Below are 23,477 nucleotides of genomic sequence, written 5' to 3' on the forward strand. Positions count from 1 at the left end.
TCAAAAATTATTCCAACTCAAAATAACTAAGTAAAGTAATCCAACATTACTTCAACTAAGGAAAATCCAATTTTAAAATCTCAACCAACAAATTTCAATAAAAAAATCAATAACAACTCAAAAAATATAAAATTCAGAATCACTAATCTTAAATTAGTCTAATCCAAAATTAAGGGTGGGTTTAAAAAATTGAAATTTTAAATGCTAAAAAAATTAAGCATTGAATCTGATAAGTGTTGAATTCATATTATAAAATTGTTTGGTAAATTAGTAAATATGAGTATGGAGTATAATTATATTGATTGATAAAAGTAAATATTGATCTTTAAAATTTTATTTATTTCTTAGTTTTAATCTTATAAATTTAATATCTTATATTAATTTGGATAGTGTTGGATAAAAGTAAATATGGTAATTTGAATATTTCTTTTTTTAAATGATATTTTTAATAAAATAAAAACAAATGTAATGTTTTATACATTAAATGATAAATAACTACTTATCTACTAATTTTATTCAATATTTGTTATTGAAAATTTTATATTATATAAAAATTAAAATAATTATCAAACACAACTAAAAATTTTGAGTAATTTATGAAACACACCCTAACTTCAATGTATTTAATATAAAGATAAGAATAATGTCAACGGAATAGATGGAGTACTTGGGGTTTAAACGATAAAAATTGGATATTCAAATTTCAATGGAAAAAAAAATGAGTAAAAGTACTACAATTTATTTGAAGATATTAAAATTGGGTAACTAAAGGCAAGAGTTTAGATGAATTTGAAAAGCAAGCCTCCATGAGCCGCAAAGAAAGGAGCAAACACCAATGACTCAACCGCCATGAGCTTAATGAGGATGTTGAGCGATGGACCAGATGTGTCCTTGAGGGGATCCCCTATTGTGTCTCCTATCACTGCAGCCTTGTGGCAATCTGAACCCTTTGGACCAAGTGACTTTGCATGCTCACTACCCCCTGCCTCTATATATTTCTTGGCATTATCCCATGCTCCTCCTGTGTTGGATGCTGAGATGGCTACCTGCACACCCGACACAAGTGAGCCAGCTAGAACACCAGCTAGTGTTTCGACTCCTAAGAAGGTTCCGACAATGAGTGGAGTAAGCATAACAAGTGCACCAGGTGGGATCATTTCCCTGAGTGAGGCATCAGTTGAAATCTTTACACAGTTTGCATACTCTGGTTTTGCCGTGCCTTCCATTAGTCCAGGAATTGAATTGAATTGCCGACAAACCTCTTCGACCATTTTGAGAGCCGCACTTCCAACGCTCTTCATTGTCATGGCTGAAAACCAGTAGGGTAGCATGGCTCCAACTATTAAGCCAATGAAAACCTTTGGTGTCAATACGTCAACTGACTTGATGCCTGCTCGGCTAACATAGGCACCGAATAGAGCAAGAGATACGAGTGCAGCTGAGCCGATCGCAAACCCCTGAAATTTAACAATAGAAACATGCAAAAATACTCAAGGACCAACAACCAATTTGAAGAATGAAGATCATGGAATCAACATAAGCCGCTCACCTTGCCAATAGCTGCGGTGGTGTTTCCTGCGGCATCTAAAGCATCGGTCCTTTCACGTATCTTATGGCTCATTCCAGCCATTTCAGCAATACCACCGGCATTGTCACTAATGGGACCATAAGCATCGATCGCAAGACCGGTGGATATAGTAGTAAGCATCCCTATAGCGGCCACAGCAATTCCATACATTGCAGCCAGGCTAAAGCTCACATAAATAGAAATCGAAATGGCAAATATGGGAATGATGACATATTTGTATCCCAGGGCCAACCCGAATATCACATTCGTTGCAGCGCCTATCCTGCAAGAATCTGCCACATCCTGCACTGGACTACAACTATTTGAAGAGGCAGTAAGCATCAAAGATGGGCATATCAAAGGCATTGATGAGTAACATATTGGGCCAGTTTTTCATTACTTTTGAAAAGTGCTGTGAAAAAGTACTTTTGAGAAGTGCTTTTGAAAATTTTAAGTGTCTGGTATTGCTATCAAAAAGTGCCTTTGAAGAATAAAATGTCCATTTTAGACATGATATTATAAAGTAACAAATATGTCTTTAAATAATGTTCAAATTAATTAATATTATGATATTTTAGCAAAAATATAAAAAATAATTTATTATAACTTATTGTTAATATTTTAATATATAATATTAATTTTAAATATTTCTAAGTAATTAATATTAATTATTTATTAAATTTAATTAGAATATATAAATTATATTTAAATATTTAAATATAGTAATTAAATATTTGTAATTAGTTATTGACACAATTGTATTATTATAAAAATTATTTTTTTATTTTTAATTAATGCTTTTAACACATTTGTATTATTTTATTTTAAAATGTATTTGAATATATAACTCATATTAGATATTAACATAACATAGAAAATATAAACCTAACAAATTAAAATATTACATATATTTAGATTAAAGTTTTAAAAAGGGATAATATTTATATACCAAATATAAATACTAAAAATTTTACAATAGTATTTACAATTTAAAGTGAATTCATTAAACTAGAAGCTATAGCATCTCTTGTTAATTCCATTTCAAAACCACTCGAATTGTTTGATTCACCGTCATTAACCTTAGATTATATTCTAGCTCCAAATCAAACAAAGGAATGCAGTTTAATTAAGACATCCACAATTGAAATGCATTGATCTATGATTAGAGTTATTTGCTACGGGCAAAACTTCAATGCTACAGAATTTATCTAATATTTAGCCAAGACTTTTAAGTACAATATCAGCAAGGAGACCTTGATGGTTTGAAATACTTGTAGCCAATATTTTTTTAAGAAGTTATACAAGTATAATTACAAATAATATTGTATAAAGCACAACTTAACTGAAACTGAGATATATCCTATTTGCGTCCAATACATATCTAAATATGAGTAAAGAGATATGATTCTCTAAAAACCCACCAAATACATGAAATAGCCTCACTTTCACAGAACATATTTTGTTTAAATCTAAACTTTAGGATAATAACAATAGTTCAATTTTTAGTGCAAATCTCAGTAAATTCAACAAAAGAAACTAAAAACGGTAAAACACTTGCAATTTGGCATGAGAATCACACAAAGCTGATTGCTGCAAATCAATGAGGCGAATTGAGCCCTTTGAACTACTATATGCTACCATATTACAGTGGGTAGGGTGAAACTCTGCTGATGTTATAGCCTCTGCAATGATAGACATTACAATAACCATTACTTTTGCAAATATATTGAACAGCACTGAACTTGCATATGCTTTAAGAAGTGAAAGCAATAGACTAAAGTACCAAAATAGAATAGGCTTACCAGTTAGATCCTCCATGTTTGCAGGCTTTACATCGACAATATTGAAACTTTGATTGCTAATTTCCAAGTTCCAAAGATTTATACTGGAGGACACTACTTCAACTCTGATAACCTCCTTGAAAAAGTGCTTTCTTCTCAAAGCATTGGTCAAAAGGTTCCTGAAAGATGAAACAAAAGGAGGTCCACACAGAATAAGACATTAACTACGGCCCTCGCAAAAACTACAAACTTCTGTGAATTAGCATACCTACAATTTTTGGAAATAGCTGCTTTAGCTCGTTCCATAGAGAGACCAAGCAAAGATGCTAAGTTTGCAACATCACTAGGCCCTCTAACTTCACATACAGAAGGTGCAGCACTAGAAAGTATGACATTTTTTCCTCGAGTCCAATCCAGCAGTAACTGGAAAGTATGCTACAGATAATTAGTTCACATTGACAGCATCCACTACTATCTAGAACAACCAAAATTGCATCTTATAAAGCAACTAAAAAATCATAACTGAATCTCTCAATTTTTGCTACTCACCAATTGTTCATATCCTAGTTCATCACCATTTCATCAGCTATAAATTTATATTTTAATGCGCTAAAACACAAGAATTATTAGTGTCGAAACCCGTTTTTATTTTGCAAAATGGGGATCGACTTGAAAATGAAAATAGGAGTCGTCACCGATCTTTTATTGAAAGTGTGATCGAATCACCTTGAAAACGATTTTAGGTCTACGAATTTTGAGAAAATAGGTTCGGGAGTCGGTTACGTACGAGGAAGGGTTAGCACCCTCGTAACGCCCAAAATTGGTACCGAATTGATTGTTTAATGTCTTAGTGTCGAGAATTTGGAAAGATTTTAAAATACGATCCTTGGAAAAGAAAATTCGAATAAAATAAATTGGATGATGAGACTCACTTATTTTAAAGAAATAAATTGACACACTCTATAAGTTAGAGTGCAACATTTTAAATCCTCGAAATTAAATTTATCTTTTGACTTTTAAAATCTATGCATTTGAGAATGATATCCGATTATTTGGGTCAAATGAAAAAAATCAAAACCCAGTAAGTTAGGGTTCGATTTCACAAAATTCATAAATATCGACTATTGCCTTTATTTTCATTTGTTAGAAATCCTCGTCTCGAGAAAACAATATGTCATATCCAATGCGTTAGGACACAACGTATCGAATTCTCGAGAATGAGCTTTTTATTTGTGATTTCTACGTTTAAATTGAAAAAGGGATATTCGGTTATTTAAATTCAACAAGGAGAATTGAAGCCCGGTAAGTTAGGGCACAATCCTCTCGAGAATCTTAGATACCGAGTATTTGAAAACTTATGGATAAATTGGTTTCGATATTTAAAACCCTTTAAACGAAATAAAATGTGAATGAACGATAAATTAAACCACGAGGTGATAATTCGCAAGCTAAAACGCATACTAATGAACGCCAAACGATCAATAAGTACAAGTGAGCAAATACAAAACACATTAATACCATGATTTCATATCACATATTATACAAGTATTAATGACAATATTAAAAATTGAATTGAAAGTTAATATAATGATATAAAAACAATACCATACATATAGAAATAACAATAAATTATCGTAAGTTAATGAGAAGATATGAAATAATATTATATGAGAGTTTTATTTATATGAAGAACAATAAAAAAAACACAACAAAATATAAAGGAGAATTTTATAAATAAAATGAAATACGTTAAAAATATGACAAATAAAAATAAAAATACAGTATAACTTTTAAGTAATAATACATAATAATTTTAGAATAATAATACACAATAATTTCAAAAATATGAATACATAATACATGATGAAAAAATAATAATGCATAATAGGTTTAAAATAATAATATGTAGTAAACTTAAAATATAGTTCATAACAATATTATACGTTAAATCTTATGTATAATAACTTTAAAGTAATATGAAGTATAAATATTAAAAATAATATTAGATCTAAAATTACCTATATTTAAATAATAATGGGATAACGAATATTTAAAAAAGAAAATATAAGACAACTTAATAAGGGTCGAATTTTAACTTAAAGCAGAATTAAACGTAACAAATGGAAATAAATCAAAATGTGGGGGCTGAAACGAGATACGCGAATAACAGGGGGACCCAAAAGGGAAATATTCCCGTCCCTGAAAACGCGGCACTTCGTTGTGGATCAAATCGAAACAAAAATGAAATAAAAGATTAAAATTGAAAAGGAAATAAAATAAAAAAGTATCGAATTGAAATACTGTTACAAGGTGGAGGGGTCATGGTTGCAAATAACCCTCCCCTTACCAAAAAGCGCGGATCTAGCCGCGGTTGGATCTGGTCATCGAGCATGGTCGCTAAACGGTGTCATTTGGGCGCTAAGAACCCTAGCTCAAAACGGCGCCGTATTATGTCATTATTTAAACTAAAATTTCCTAAAAAAAAAATCATTTGTAGCTTATAGTTTTAAAAAAAGATTGCTGCTCCTCTGCTAGGGTTTCGGCCCTAGCCTTTGACACCTCTCCGCCGCCTCGATTCCACCGTGAATGGTGGTCGGAGCCTCACCTCATAGGGCTTTTTGGCTCCTTTTCGCGCGTACTCGGAGGCATCACGAGGTAAGGTTCCTCCTTTTTTTTTATTATTCGCGTATGTATACAAAAAAAGAACGAATCGAAAATGGAAAAAATGGAAAAGCAAGACAAACGTTCCGATTTACCTCAAACTTTTTTTTGTTTTGTATCTCAATGTCCCTCCCTGTTTACAATGCATATTTGGCTTTTATATAGCCAGAAAAATGAAAAAATAATTACGAAAGAAATACGTTTCACTCCCTTTTTGTTTGCTGCTATTTTCTATCAGTATTTTCTCTTTTCTGCTGCGTTTTCTGTCATTGTTTGTCGATATGTGTTTGCTGCGAGTTGTTGCAGGTGTACTGAGCAGTGGACGTGGAGGTGTGGTACGTGGCGGTGGTGCACGTGCAAGGTATAGCTCAGAAGGGATCTCGTGTTCGATTGCGGCGCGATAGCTGCTGAGGGCTAGGGTTTCGACTCTGTTTTTTTAATGTAATGGGTTTAGGGTTAGTGATTTAGGTTAGTGGGCTAGGTGCACTGGGCCGTTTGGGTTTAATTTTTAATGGGCTACAAATTTGGGTTACTGTAATTGGACTGTTATGGACTGTTATAATTTTTGTTTGGTTTATATTTTTTTATTACGGGCCGGGCAGATTGGGCCTATTACAATTAGAACACAGCAAAAAAAAAAGAAAGAAAGAAACAACCGTTCAAAAACAATGCAACAAGCTCTGGATTCCTCACCTTAGCATTGGATATGATTTACCTCCTTTGATGAACATCCACAATAAGATCATAATATGTTATTTCAAAATATATCCCACGCTACGAGACCCCAAGTTGAAATTATCCATTAAAACAAATCAAATTTTCAATTTTGAATGAGTATAGAAATCAAGTCAATAACAAACTTAATATATAGCAGCTTTAAGCATAGGCAATTTCAATCGAAACGGCAACTTGTCTTAGAAATCAATTGAAATTATATCCACCTAAATCGCAAAAAAAAAAAAGTTAAAACCTATATCTTTAAAATTTTCTCCATTGAAATTTGAATCAATTAATGACCTCGGCTTTTTCGCAAGCGTTATCAAATGCATTTTGGTTCAACGGCCTAACGGCAACAATGTGGTACGTCTTAAATATTGGGTTTCCCGAATTTAAAGCTTGTGACTGCGATGCGGTATCAATGCAGACGGTGAGGCGCATGTACTGGCGAAAAGGAGAGGAGCGAGGGACCCGAGGAGGTCTCGGTGGAAGTTTACGGAAGAGGAGAGAAAGGGGGCGACATTGAGGAGAGAGGAAAGACCAAGAAGAGGAATCGAGCACCGGTCGCGATCAAACATGACACCCCTGATCGTACGGTTGTAGGCGATACCCGTGTAGCCCAGCTCCATCGCTTTGATCACAATTTTAATGCGGGTGGATTTGGCAACGGTGGAATTCGCCTTGCTGGGCGGCTTGGAATCCGTGTATGGAATGTTAAGGTCGAAAACCCCCATAGGTTCTCAGACAGAGATTAAACAGAAGAGGAACTAATTAAACAGAAGAAGAAGAAAAGAAACTCGCACCTGCGGAAGAGGAACAAAGAATAGGAAATAGCTTTGAAAGCCGAAAATGGGGAAAAAATTTGGGTATAAAGCTCCAATTTCACCAGCAGAGGGAAAAGAACGTTTGGGGAACCAGCAGAGGGGAAAAAACGTTTGGGGGAGAAGACAGGTTAATTTGGTCAATTATCATCCAAAAGCAGTTCAAGCTAAAGAAAAGGAGAAATTTTTAGCTTCTTCATCTAGAGAGAAGCCCTTTTCTGATGGTGAAATTTTTACCTAAAAGGAGGCTATTCTTCATTCCGTTTAAGAGAAAAGGACTTTTTATTGAAAAAGTCCTTCTCAACCATGGAGAAGAACGGGGCCTTAATGTCCGTACCTGTAAGCATTGCTAGTAGGGGTGTTCATTCGATTAACTGACCCGAAATTACTATAACCAAATTAATCGACATTTCAAAAATTTTAACAGTTAATCGAACCGATTTTTTTAAAAAAATTAACCGAACCGAAATTTTTTCGGTTAATAAGGTCGGTTAACCGAATTAACCAAAAATTATGTATTTTTTATTTTTGGTTAAAAATTACCCGAATTACCCGAATTTTTTTTATTTTTTATTTTTAAAATTTAAAAAATTTATAAATTATTAAAATAAATTGGGTTTTAGACTTTAGTAAATTGGGTTGTCTTTTACTTTTAGTTTTATTGGATTGGGTAATTGGGTAAACTTTAGTTTTAGTTTTATTGGGTTGGGTAATTGGGTTGGGTAATTGAGTTTGGGCTGGGTTGGATAATTTTATTTATTAATTTTTTCGGTTAACCGAAAATTTTCGGTTAACCGACCGGTTTCGAACCGAATTAACCGTTAACCAAAAAATCATAAAAAAATTAACCGACCCCCCACCGAAAAAATTCGGTTAACCGACCGATTAACCGAATTCGGTCGGTTAACCGAATTTTTTCGATTTTACCCAAATTATGCACACCCCTAATTGCTAGTGTAATATTCTGTAATGTATCCGATCACAAGTCCAGCCCACAAGCCAATAGAAACACAGAAGAAAAGGTGCCTGCATGGTACATAAATTGTTAAAAGCTGACCGGAACCTTCAAATGAAGAGAAAACAGTTTACAGTTTGCTTACTAATTCTTCACTTCCTTCATAGCTCCGAAATCGAAGAGTGTGAACTCTGATGGCCATGCAAAGAAGCTGACCATGGCAATCCCAGCAGTCATCAGGATGGTGGAGATAAGGAGTTGCCGTTTCAAGGATGGTTCGATTTCTCTTACATTCTTAATCTCAAGCATATCAGTTGCAAAGACTGTAGTTATCAAGCAAAGCACGATTCCCATTGAGCTAATGATCAAGGGGTAAGACATTGCTGTAAAGTCGTGATTGATACCAAAGGATGATATGGATGCAACAAAAAGGGCTGCACATGATGATTCAGCATAAGATCCGAATAGATCGGAACCCATGCCGGTGATATGTCCTACATTATCGCCCACATTATCAGCAATAACCTGTATAAAAATTGTTCATCGTTTAGAATATAAGTGGCATAAGACTCAGAACTAATTATTGGAAGCTAAACAACAAACAGAACTTATTCCAGGCTAATAGGTTTAGGAACTGTGGGAACTCACAGCTGGATTTCGTGGATCATCTTCAGGATATTTCTCTCGACTTTACCGACAAGATCAGCACCGACATCGGCTGCTTTTGTATATATTCCTCCCCCAACTCTTCCAAAGAGAGCTATAGAAGAACCACCAAGACCAGAACTAGTAATAGATTCATAAAGTCCCTCCCAGTCATCACCATAGTACAGTTTAAACAAATAAATGGATACATAGAGAACCAAAAGCCCATTGGCTGCAAGCAGGAAACCCATGACTGCTCCCGAGCGAAAAGCAATTATGAATGCCTTTCCAACACCCTTCCTTGCCTCTAGAGTTGTTCTAGCATTGGCATAAGTTGCAATCTTCATCCCTAGAAAACCTGAGAGAACAGAAGTAAGAGCCCCAAGCAAGAAAGCAATCGTGCTAAACACGGCATTCGCCAGGGCCGGTTTGCAAGTATTTTCCTGGTTATATATGCATGGTTCACTTTTGGTGCTGAACCCCTTAACTGAACCAAGGAAGAGGAAGATGATGACACCGAATACACCCATGAAGATACCGAGGTACTTGTACTCGGTAAAGAGAAAAAAGGTTGCACCTGGGAACATTGACATTTTTAGTAGAACATAATGGATGATATGAATCGAACTTTATGTTAAAAACACCGTAAATACTGATAAAAGGAGCAATTGAAAGAAAAGAGGTTACCAAGAGAAATGGCATGTTGAATCTCAGCACACTTGATAGAAACCTCAATGTTGTCAATACCCTCCTCTTCTTCATCAGCTTCAATCAGCTTTACTTTATATCCATTGCTTGAATCATGTGATGAGACCTTCACCCTGGAGAACAAAAGCCACTGAAGCAAAGCAAAACCAATGCCCACCAAGGCAGCTACTGTGACAGCCCAAAGTTGACCCTAGTCGGGAAGTGGTTTCGGGACCGCTAAACCGAGTCACCGAAATGTTTGAATGTGATACTTATTGTCTAGAATATGTAATTATGAATGTGTGAAAATTTCAAGCTTCAATTTGGTTGATTTCATGTGAATTTAGTCAATAGGACGTATGTGAGAAAATTCTAAAATGTGATAGGTCAATGTGTGAGGACCTATTAGTGCATGTGGACAAAGGGGGACTTGCATGTCAAATTCCCCCCCTACTAGTAGTGGCCGGCCATGACAAGCATGGTAGACCAAGTTTGATGGCCAAGACATGTCATAGACATGTTTTGTTGGTGCATCATGGGTGGAAAAAAATAAAATAATAGGCATGGAAATTAAATAATGAAAAGGAGTATGATGAATACACAAAAAAAAGTGTGTAGTTGATTCTTTCCCCCCCCATTGCCGTGAGCTAAAGAAAAGAGAGGAGAAGATCTTTGTTCATCCTTTTCTCACCTTCATTTAGCCTAAATTAGAAAGAAAAACAAAGAAAAAAATTTTCTCATCCTTTGGTTCATCCTTGGCCAAAAATTTTAAGGAGGAAAGAAGAAGAAAGGTGAAGAGATTCGGCCATGCATGTAGCTAGGCTAAGGTATGTTTGATGATGTTCCATGAGATGCATGCATGTTTTAGTTGTTAGCTTGAGTTCTACCTAGCCCATGGTCTAAATCTTGCTATGTGATGGAATTGGCACTTGACCATGGATGCATCATTCTTGGTTGGTGTTTGATGTTGTGGTGATGAGGCATGAGGATGAGTTAAGATTCGGCCTAGGTGGAGGTTGTGTTAATGCCATTGCATGCAAAAAATGAAGCTTGTTAATGATGCATGTGATGATGGCTTGATGATTCTTGAACCTCCTTTTTAGCATTTTTGTGTGAGCACATATGTGCATTGGTTGCTAAATGGAGAAGAATCGGCTAGCAAGATGTGTGCTAAGGCCGAATGTAACTTTGCATGTTAATGAGCAATGCATGTGTTAAATTGATGAAAAGGGGGAGGATGCTTTACTAGTGTGTATATGTGTGTATTAAGTGTTGAAATCGACCCCAAAAATAGACATGCATATTCGGCCAAGGGGAAAGAAATTAGCTAATATGTTGTGTTGATGCATGATTTTTGCATGTATGAGACTTTAATGTCTAATGTATAAATATGGGCTAAGTGCCTTGTGTTCATCTTTTTGATGCCTAAATGATGAAATCAATTTATTTGTTTAATTAAGCTCAAGAGCAAAGGGGAAATAAATCCGATAAAGGGAAGGAAAAAGTGGTTGAATAGCTAGCGGAATCGTTCGACAACACCCGAGGTAAGTTCTTGAGTAAGAGAGCTTAAATTACGATGTGATTAAATCATGCTCTATGTGTGGCTATTGAGCCGAATGTGCAAGGACGATATGTGCCTTGTGTTTGAGTTTCGCAAATGAAAATGAAATATGAATGTGCCATGAATTATTGTTAGATGTGCATGATTAATTGAATGCTGTCCGGGCTAAGTCCCGAAGGCTTTGTGCTAAGTGAATATATCCGGACTAAGATCCGAAGGCATTTGTGAGAGATACAAATTCCGGGTTAAGCCCCGAAGGCCTTTGTGCGAGATACTAAATCCGGGTTAAGTCCCGAAGGCATTCGTGCGAGTTATTAAATCCGGGTTATGTCCCGAAGGCATTGTGTGAGTTACTAAAACCGGGCTATGTCCCGAAAGCATTTGAACGAGGAGCTATATCCGGTTAAATCCCGAAGGTACGTGATTTGGTAATGAATGAGCTTGCTGTAAAATTCCAGCAAATACTCGAAAAACATCCCAATATGGGGATATGTTACGTATGTGTTGAATTTAATCGAGCCCTTATAAATAAATGTTCGCTCAGTTGATAAACGAGCTACCGGCCTTCGGCTAAGTTAGTCTATTGTGTATGTACATGAGGGTTGTTAATGTTGTGAAGCAAGTTTGATATCGGTAAATTGCGTATTATGAAATATTCCGTTTAGCTAAATGTGTGTTATTCTTTGTTTATGCTGGAATTCCTTGCTCAAAACTTACTAAGCATAAATTGCTTACTCGTTACACTGCTTCTCTGTTTTATAGATTTTTGGTTCTCCAGCTATCGGACTCGGGATCTTGAAGTCGAAGTCGCCCACACTATCAAAGGCTCTTTTGGGTACTATTTTGGTTGAATTTTGATATGGCATGTATAGGACTACCCATTGTTGTTTTTCGAGTACTTTATGAAATGTATAAGTGTACAGCCATGCGAAAATGGCTTGTAGAAGTGGAGTATGGCATTAGACCATTCGTGTTTATGAATGTATAGATGGTTTCATGATGTAACTATAGTTGGAATGGAAGTGTTGAGCAAATGATCAGCCATTGGAATGGCTAAGTATGATCATATGTGGGCATATGTATGACAAGGCCCTAGTTGGTCCATGAAACCCCGAAAATAGGTAAGGTTTACTTTGAAAACAGAGGCTGACAGCAGCAGTGGTGTGGATTGGAAAAATCACAAGAATTCGTAGGAGTGGAATTAAATAGTGAATAAATTATTTAATCGAACCTTGATGAATCTACTTTCATATGAAAGTAACGAAACAATCATATGAACAGTACAGTAAGAGATATTCGGGTTCTTGTGGAACAGGGCCAGAACAGTTTCTGGATTCCCTGTTCCGACTTTGGAAATTCACTATAAATTGACCAGAGATAATTAGGGGTCATACCATATATGTATGGATTCCTCTCTGAGTCTAGTTTCCATAGAAACAAACGGCATCAGTATTGAAGCTCTGTGCAGAGAGATATCCAAGTCGTAATGGGAAAAGGTCAGTGTAGTCGACCCCTGTAACATGGGAGACTTTGACTAATAAACTGTACTAATTGGCCCGACCAAAAATTGTAGAAAAACGTACATAGGTGGGGACATGAGTCTAGTTTCAGGGAAAAATCACAAAACTGATTTTCGAGTTGTGAAACTCAAGATATGATTTTTGAAGCGACTAGTACTCAGACTGGGTAGTGTCTGGAAAAATTTTTCAAAGTTTGTTAACATCTCGTGTCCGACTCCGGTGTCGGTCTCGGGTTCGGGGTGTTACATTAAATTGGTATCAGAGCTACAGTTTAGTCGATTCTAGGACTACCGTAATGTGTTGGGTCTAGCTATACATGCCATTTTATGTGATTACTTGATAGTGTGGTGATTTCTGACAATTGTAAATGTGTTTATAGTAATGGATCCCGATCGTGACCGAGAGGTAGCTGATGATCTTGAGAGTGTAGCGCCTGCTCCCGCACAAGGGACAGTGCCGGCAGACTCTCAACCTAATGCTAGTAATCCGAATGATGAAGCTAGACAAGCATTCTATAGCGTGATGAATGATTGGTTCAACCAATACATTCGAACTAATATGGCTGTTCCACAACCTCCATTCCCGACAAATACTACCCCCGCACCTACAATACCACCGGTAACGGACCAAATAAGGTCAAATAAGCCCCCAGTTGACAGAATCCGAAAACATGGGGCTACTGAATTTAAGGCTATGGATAGCGATGATGCCGAGCAAGCTGAATTTTGGCTGGACAACACTATCCGGGTACTCGATGAGCTATCTTGTACACCCGATGAATGCCTAAAGTGTGCTATCTCCTTGCTACGTGATTCTGCCTACTATTGGTGGAGTACTCTGACTTCTGTTGTGCCCCGAGAGCAAGTAACTTGGGAGTTTTTCCAAACTGAGTTTCGGAAAAAGTATATCAGTCAGAGATTTATTGATCAAAAACGGAAGGAATTTCTTGAGCTTAAGCAAGGCTCCATGTCGGTTACTGATTACGAGCGAAAATTTGTTAGACTTAGCAAATACGCTCGGGAATGTGTTTCGTCCGAAGCTATTATGTGTAAACGCTTCGAGGATGGGCTGAATGAAGATATAAAAATGTTCGTTGGCGTTCTTGAAATACGAGAGTTCGTGGTACTTGTTGAACGAGCTTGTAAAGCCGAAGAGCTTAGAAAAGAAAAGCAAAGAGTTGATGAGGGAACTGGAGAGTTTCGTAAAAGATCCTCGGGAAGGTCTCTTCAACAGACATCGAAGAGATTTCGAGATGATGCGGGCCAGTTTAGAGGCACTTCGGGCCTTTTTAGACGAGATCGTGATCGACCCCCTGTGGGCACACGAGGCACTTCGGTCGCCAGTGTTGGGAATGAACGTCGAGATAGAACGAAATGTCGATATTGCGGTAAATGGCATTCGGGGAGTTGTAGATTCCCTGACCGCTCCTGTTACAAGTGCGGATCAGTTGACCACTTCATTAAAGATTGCCCGAGGTTGTTTGAACAGAATGAAAATCAGAGTGGGAAACCGGGTGCTACCACTGCTCGAGGTAGACCATCTGGAAATACGGGCAATGCTAGTGGTGGTCAGAGAGGATCTAGAGATGATATAACCAGATCCGAAGCTCGTGCGCCTGCTAGAGCTTATGCTATACGTGCCCGCGAGGATGCTTCTTCGCCTGATGTTATTACCGGTACATTCACTCTTTTTGATACTAATGTAATTGCTTTGATTGACCCCGGTTCTACTCATTCTTACATATGTGAAACCTTAGCATCCAGTAAGACTTTACCTATTGAGTCTACTAAGTTTGTAATTCGGGTGTCAAATCCCTTGGGTCATTACGTGCTTGTCGACAAAGTGTGTGAGAAATGTCCCCTGGAAATTCGAGGTTCCTGTTTTCCGGCGGACTTGATGCTTTTGCCGTTTGATGAATTTGATGTTATCCTTGGTTTGGATTGGTTGACCGCGCATGATGCGATTGTGAATTGCAAGAGCAAGACTATTGATTTGAGGTGCGCAAATAACGAAGTAGTCCGAATTGAGTCTGCGGACTTGGAGGGGATGCCAGCTGTAATATCAGCAATGTTGGCACAGAAATATGTAAGAAAAGGGTGCGAAGCATACCTTGCGTATGTACTTGATGACAAAGAATTAGAAAAGAAACCCGAATCAGGTAAAGAGTTTGTCATTTATAGTGACGCATCCCTACTTGGGTTGGGTTGCGTATTGATGCAAGAAGGTCGAGTCGTGGCCTATGCGTCAAGACAATTGAAGCCACACGAGAGGAATTATCCGACCCATGATCTCGAACTAGCTGCCATCGTGTTTGCTTTAAAAATATGGCGACATTATCTGTTTGGTGAGAAGTGCCATGTATTTTCGGATCACAAAAGTCTCAAATATTTGATGACTCAACGAGACTTGAATCTGCGACAAAGACGTTGGCTTGAGTTGTTGAAAGATTACAAGCTTGTCATTGATTACCACCCGGGAAAGGCTAACGTGGTTGCGGACGCCTTAAGCCGGAAGTCATTGTTTGCTTTACGAGCGATGAACGTGCATTTGTCTGTTCTACCAGACAATGTGTTAGTAGCTGAATTAAAAGCTAAACCATTATTGACTCACCAAATTCGTGAAGCTCAGAAAGTCGATGATGAATTGGTTGCAAAACGGGCTAAGTGTTTTCCGAACGAGGAATCGGAGTTTCAAATTGATGATGATGATTGTTTGAGGTTCAGAAATCGTTTGTGTGTTCCAAGGAATTCGGAACTCATTTCGATGATTCTGAACGAAGCCCATTGTAGCCAAATGTCAATTCACCCAGGGAGTACGAAAATGTACAACGATTTGAAACGTCAATTTTGGTGGCATGGTATGAAACGGGACATCTCCGACTTTGTTTCGAGATGTTTAATATGTCAACAAGTGAAAGCGGAACATCAAGTGCCTTCAGGATTACTCCAGCCGATCATGATACCCGAGTGGAAATGGGATCGAGTCACAATGGACTTTGTGTCCGGACTGCCCTTGTCAGCAAGTAAGAAGGATGCGATATGGGTTGTTGTTGATAGACTGACTAAGTCGGCTCATTTCATCCCCGTACGTACGGATTTTTCATTGGATAAACTAGCTGAATTGTACGTTTATCAAATTGTGAGATTACACGGGGTACCTGTTTCTATCGTGTCGGATAGAGATCCGAGATTCACCTCACGATTTTGGAAGAAATTGCAAGAAGCTCTGGGTACCAAGTTGCATTTTAGCACTGCTTTTCACCCCCAAACCGATGGTCAATCCGAGCGGATAATTCAGATACTTGAGGATATGTTGAGATGTTGCATCCTCGAGTTCAGTAGTTCATGGGAACGGTATTTACCTTTGATTGAATTCGCTTACAACAATAGTTTTCAATCAAGTATTAAGATGGCACCTTACGAGGCTTTGTACGGTCGTAAATGCCGTACACCATTGTTTTGGACTGAGCTCGGTGAAAGTAAAATTTTCGGAGTTGATTTGATTAAAGATGCTGAACAGAAAGTAAAGGTAATCCGTGAAAGTCTGAAGGTAGCCACGGATCGTCAGAAGTCGTACGCAGATTTGAAACGAAAAGACATCGAGTATCAGGTGGGAGACAAAGTGTTCCTTAAGGTTTCACCTTGGAAAAAGATACTCAGGTTCGGCCGTAAGGGCAAGTTGAGCCCAAGATTCATTGGGCCGTACGAAATCTCCGAACGAGTTGGTCCGGTTGCGTATAGATTGATTTTGCCCCCGGAGCTTGAAAAGATTCATGACGTCTTTCATGTTTCGATGCTTCGACGCTATCGATCTGATCCATCGCATATAATTAGCCCATCAGAGGTTGAAATTCAAGTCGACATGAGCTATGAAGAAGAACCGATGCGTATCCTAGCTCGTGAAGTGAAGGAGTTGCGAAACAAAAGAGTTCCGCTAGTAAAGGTGTTATGGCTCAAACACGGGATCGAGGAAGCTACTTGGGAGACCGAGAGCTCGATGAAAGAACGATACCCAAACCTATTTACCGGTAAGATTTTCGAGGACGAAAATTTCTTAAGTGGGGGAGAGTTGTGACAGCCCAAAGTTGACCCTAGTCAGGAAGTGGTTTCGGGACCGCTAAACCGAGTCACCGAAATGTTTGAATGTGATACTTATTGTCTAGAATATGTAATTATGAATGTGTGAAAATTTCAAGCTTCAATTTGGTTGATTTCATGTGAATTTAGTCAATAGGACGTATGTGAGAAAATTCTAAAATGTGATAGGTCAATGTGTGAGGACCTATTAGTGCATGTGGACAAAGGGGGGACTTGCATGTCAAATTCCCCCCTACTAGTAGTGGCCGGCCATGACAAGCATGGTAGACCAAGTTTGATGGCCAAGACATGTCATAGACATGTTTTGTTGGTGCATCATGGGTGGAAAAAAAATAAAATAATAGGCATGGAAATTAAATAATGAAAAGGAGTATGATGAATACACAAAAAAAAAAGTGTGTAGTTGATTCTTTTCCCCCCCATTGCCGTGAGCTAAAGAAAAGAGAGGAGAAGATCTTTGTTCATCCTTTTCTCACCTTCATTTAGCCTAAATTAGAAAGAAAAACAAAGAAAAAAATTTTCTCATCCTTTGGTTCATCCTTGGCCAAAAATTTTAAGGAGGAAAGAAGAAGAAAGGTGAAGAGATTCGGCCATGCATGTAGCTAGGCTAAGGTATGTTTGATGATGTTCCATGAGATGCATGCATGTTTTAGTTGTTAGCTTGAGTTCTACCTAGCCCATGGTCTAAATCTTGCTATGTGATGGAATTGGCACTTGACCATGGATGCATCATTCTTGGTTGGTGTTTGATGTTGTGGTGATGAGGCATGAGGATGAGTTAAGATTCGGCCTAGGTGGAGGTTGTGTTAATGCCATTGCATGCAAAAAATGAAGCTTGTTAATGATGCATGTGATGATGGCTTGATGATTCTTGAACCTCATTTTTAGCATTTTTGTGTGAGCACATATGTGCATTGGTTGCTAAATGGAGAAGAATCGGCTAGCAAGATGTGTGCTAAGGCCGAATGTAACTTTGCATGTTAATGAGCAATGCATGTGTTAAATTGATGAAAAGGGGGAGGATGCTTTACTAGTGTGTATATGTGTGTATTAAGTGTTGAAATCGACCCCAAAAATAGACATGCATATTCGGCCAAGGGGAAAGAAATTAGCTAATATGTTGTGTTGATGCATGATTTTTGCATGTATGAGACTTTAATGTCTAATGTATAAATATGGGCTAAGTGCCTTGTGTTCATCTTTTTGATGCCTAAATGATGAAATCAATTTATTTGTTTAATTAAGCTCAAGAGCAAAGGGGAAATAAATCCGATAAAGGGAAGGAAAAAGTGGTTGAATAGCTAGCGGAATCGTTCGACAACACCCGAGGTAAGTTCTTGAGTAAGAGAGCTTAAATTACGATGTGATTAAATCATGCTCTATGTGTGGCTATTGAGCCGAATGTGCAAGGACGATATGTGCCTTGTGTTTGAGTTTCGCAAATGAAAATGAAATATGAATGTGCCATGAATTATTGTTAGATGTGCATGATTAATTGAATGCTGTCCGGGCTAAGTCCCGAAGGCTTTGTGCTAAGTGAATATATCCGGACTAAGATCCGAAGGCATTTGTGCGAGATACAAATTCCGGGTTAAGCCCCGAAGGCCTTTGGCGAGATACTAAATCCGGGTTAAGTCCCGAAGGCATTCGTGCGAGTTATTAAATCCGGGTTATGTCCCGAAGGCATTGTGTGAGTTACTAAAACCGGGCTATGTCCCGAAGGCATTTGAGCGAGGACCTATATCCGGTTAAATCCCGAAGGTACGTGATTTGGTAATGAATGAGCTTGCTGTAAAATCCAGCGAATACTCGAAAAACATCCCAATATGGGGATATGTTACGTATGTGTTGAATTTAATCGAGCCCTTATAAATAAATGTTCGCTCAGTTGATAAACGAGCTACCGGCCTTCGGCTAAGTTAGTCTATTGTGTATGTACATGAGGGTTGTTAATGTTGTGAAGCAAGTTTGATATCGGTAAATTGCGTATTATGAAATATTCCGTTTAGCTAAATGTGTGTTATTCTTTGTTTATGCTGGAATTCCTTACTCAAAACTTACTAAGCATAAATTGCTTACTCGTTACACTGCTTCTCTGTTTTATAGATTTTTGGTTCTCCAGCTATCGGACTCGGGATCTTGAAGTCGAAGTCGCCCACACTATCAAAGGCTCTTTTGGGTACTATTTTGGTTGAATTTTGATATGGCATGTATAGGACTACCCATTGTTGTTTTTCGTGTACTTTATGAAATGTATAAGTGTACAGCCATGCGAAAATGGCTTGTAGAAGTGGAGTATGGCATTAGACCATTCGTGTTTATGAATGTATAGATGGTTTCATGATGTAACTATAGTTGGAATGGAAGTGTTGAGCAAATGATCAGCCATTGGAATGGCTAAGTATGATCATATGTGGGCATATGTATGACAAGGCCCTAGTTGGTCCATGAAACCCCGAAAATAGGTAAGGTTTACTTTGAAAACAGAGGCTGACAGCAGCAGTGGTGTGGATTGGAAAAATCACAAGAATTCGTAGGAGTGGAATTAAATAGTGAATAAATTATGTAATCGAACCTTGATGAATCTACTTTCATATGAAAGTAACGAAACAATCATATGAACAGTACAGTAAGAGATATTCGGGTTCTTGTGGAACAGGGCCAGAACAGTTTCTGGATTCCCTGTTCCGACTTTGGAAATTCACTATAAATTGACCAGAGATAATTAGGGGTCATACCATATATGTATGGATTCCTCTCTGAGTCTAGTTTCCATAGAAACAAACGGCATCAGTATTGAAGCTCTGTGCAGAGAGATATCCAAGTCGTAATGGGAAAAGGTCAGTGTAGTCGACCCCTGTAACATGGGAGACTTTGACTAATAAACTGTACTAATTGGCCAAACCAAAAATTCTAGAAAAAAATACATAGGTGGGGAAATGAGTCTAGTTTCAGGGAAAAATCACAAAACTGATTTTTGAGTTGTGAAACTCAAGATATGATTTTTGAAGCAACTAGTACTCAGACTGGGCAGTGTCTGGAAAAATTTTTCAAAGTTTGTTAACATCTCGTGTCCGACTCCGGTGTCGGTCTCGGGTTCGGGGTGTTACAGCTACAGGTATCAAAACCTGGGTAAGAGCCTCACTCGATGCACCTATTTCCACAAACTCCCACTTATCTCACTTTGTTTCTTGGCTTGTCCTAGCAAAATATAGCACAAACTGGTATCTGGTTTTCGAAGCACAGTTTTGAAAAAGCTACAATCTTCAGAAGTAGGCAATCCAAAGTGGACCACTGAAAATATGCAAAGGGGTTGTTTTGAACGCCAGATAGGACAAAACTTGTGTGTTTACGGGTTGTTTTGATTAACAGTTTCGAGTTTTGTCTATGTTAGCACATTTCATGTTGCAAAGTTGTTTTTTTGTATTTTCAGGCTATAGTTAACATTTTCTTTGATGGTTATTTGAAAGACAAGCATTAATAGTTTATTATATTTTCTTTTTCTTGACTTTGATGAACAAAGACTTGGCAATCGGTTTTTGATAGATTCAACCAGATAAAACAAAGCAATATATTCAGACCAGGATGTGAATGTCAAATACGATTAAGTTTATTTTTTTTTAAGTTTTGATCCATGGAAACTTAATTCCTTATAACCATGATAAAAATATTTTTTTTAAAAATGAAAAATCAGAATAAAACAGATATCTACCTTGTGAATAATTAAAACAGATTGCTTGATTCCATTTATAATTGTTAATATTGAACATGTAGGTAACTCCAGTTGATATGCTTCAAACACCAACTAGGCAATGTGCCAAATTGCCAATGTCATTGCATTTTGAGTCGTTATCACTTATTACTATATGATTTTAATCTGAGAAAAGCCAGTAAGCTAGTGGATTCAAAGCATGTTGATATCAATTAATTGTAGAGATTTGGATATTGATGTGCCAAAAATTTCAATCTCAAGAGGGTTGAAAAAGAAAATGTGTTTTGTGTGCAAACTTTTACTTTGCTCAACCGTGAAGTTCCATTGGTGGCAGCTTAGCAGTCAATATCTGCTTTGGAAACTGCATTCCTCCATCTAAATGTTGCTATAAAATTGGATGGTGAGATCACATGGAGTAGACTTTCCTTTCCTTGGCCTTGAAGCTTCACATTGCTTGAGCTTATCAGCTTTGAACTGTCATTCATTTGGAATTTCAACTGCAATTCTCCATCTTAAAAAGAATTAAATATTCTATCTACATGGAAAGATGATTAAAAGATTCAATTTACTTAAGAGAATGTCCATTTACTGCTCAACTTTGAAGAAATCATGTTAACTCCTTCAAATCTATTTACCAACCAAATTTTAAATAAAAAATATATAATTATCACAATCAACAATTTTGAGGCCTTGAGAATTTTAATATTTCAAGTTGGAGTTTTACTCTGTGTAAACCATATGTAGGGGTGAAGTCAAATACATTTTTTTGGGTGGGGTCGGAATTAAGTTGTATATTTTTATGAGAGTTAAAACGCAATTTCATAATTTTAATAATTTATATTTTTATAATTTTAAAAAGACTAAATCAAAATTTTATCAATTTTAAGATATCAAAATGTAATTTTTAAATTAAAATTCTATGAAATTTAAAGGGTAAAAATGATGTCGAAACCATTTCTATTTTGGAAAAAAATAAAAATTAGTTGTCGATGAAAATTGGAGTCGCCACCAATCTTTTATTGAGGTGTGATGGGATCACCTAAAAAATAGCTTTGGTCTACGAGTTTTAGAAAAATGGATCCTGGAGTCAGTTACGTACGAGGAAGGATTAGCACCCTCGTAACGCCCAAAATTGGTACCTAGTTAATTAATTAGTGTCTTAATGTCGAAAATTTAAAAATATGATCCTTAATAAAAACTTTAAAAAAACGTTACTTATTAAGACTCTTATCATTTCGGAGAAAGAAAATGTCACACTCAATGCGTTAGGGCACGACATTCTAATTCCTCAAAAATGAATTAGTCCAAAATACTCGTGTAATAAAATTTAAAAGAATATTCATTTGTTTAAGATTTATAAAGAAATCACGACCCAATACATTAGGGCACAAATTCTCAAAATCCTAAACTTGTAATATTTCCTTTGTTATTATTATTTTTTTTAAAATCTTTGTCTTGAGAAATCAATATGTCACATCCAATACGTTAGGATACAACATATTAAATTCCCGACAACAAGCTTTTCATTTTATTTTTTGATTAATGAGTAATTCTTGATTGTTAGGTTTAACGAAGAAAATTGGAACCCAATACGTTAGGGCTCAATTTCCTTGAAAATCCTAAATACGATTATTATCTCAATTTTGAAAATTTTAAAATCGAGTAAAAAAAATGATGTAATGCTACATTAAGTGTAAAATACAATAATAAATACAACAATGACATAGAAATAAACGAAATTAATGTACATAAAAAACAACGACATGTAAAGTATCAAATGAACAAAATATAAAAGAAAATATAAATCAATAAGCAAATGAAGGAAATAAACAAAAAAAATATAAAGAGAAAAAAATGTACAAAATATATACATGAAATTATAAAGAATAAAAGACATACACATGGATTTACATATAAAATTTTGGACTATAGAATTTATAACAAAATATATATAATGCATTTATGAAAATAAAGAAAAATATATAAATATACATATATATATTATAACATATGTGTTGAAAATATAAGTTTGTATTTAAGCAAATAAAAAACATAGACATGTGCGTATATATATAGAAATATTCATTAGAAAAATATATAAATACATACATGTACATATATACAAAAGTAAAAAAAAATTGAAACTAAATATAAAAGTATATATATGTATATAAAAGTTAGGAAGTAAAATAAAAACAAAAACATATGTATAAAATATATATATAAGCATATGTATACTATATATAAAACAATATATATTACATAAAACGATGCATGCGCATGAATATAAAAATAATAAAAATAAAAAATAATAATAATGATACAAGATTAATGATGTCACATAATAGTATTAATAATATTAAAATAATTAAATTAATAATAAAAAACTAAAATAACAAATAGAGGATTAAATAGCATCAACAATCAAAGGCCAACGAATTTAAAACAAAGAGTATAAAATAAAAAAAATATAAGGCCAAATAAAATGTAAACAAATTTGAAAATAATGAATTTGAAAATGAATAATAAGGGAAAAAGAGATTTGAAATCAACAATATACAAATCAATAAATAAATTATACACAAATCAACAAAATAAGAACGCGAGAGAGAGAGAAATTTGAGTAAATACTCTTAAGAATTATTATTACTCCCCCTTCCGTCCTTTTCAATGAAGGGAGAGGCATCTATTTATAGTTGAGCCTCCTCAAATCCAACGGTACAGATTAATTAGATCAACGGCTAAGATTAAAA

The 23,477-nt window shown here is 36.2% G+C and overlaps 1 pseudogene; it reads right to left on the reverse strand.

The window, feature by feature from the left end:
- Window positions 1-679: 679 nt before the first annotated feature.
- LOC107919297 (pyrophosphate-energized vacuolar membrane proton pump-like) overlaps window positions 680-23,477 on the reverse strand; it is a 29,230-nt pseudogene continuing 6,432 nt past the window's right edge.

This window comes from Gossypium hirsutum, chromosome D13 (assembly GCF_007990345.1).
Source record: "Gossypium hirsutum isolate 1008001.06 chromosome D13, Gossypium_hirsutum_v2.1, whole genome shotgun sequence".
In the NCBI taxonomy this organism is placed as follows: Eukaryota; Viridiplantae; Streptophyta; class Magnoliopsida; order Malvales; family Malvaceae; genus Gossypium; species Gossypium hirsutum.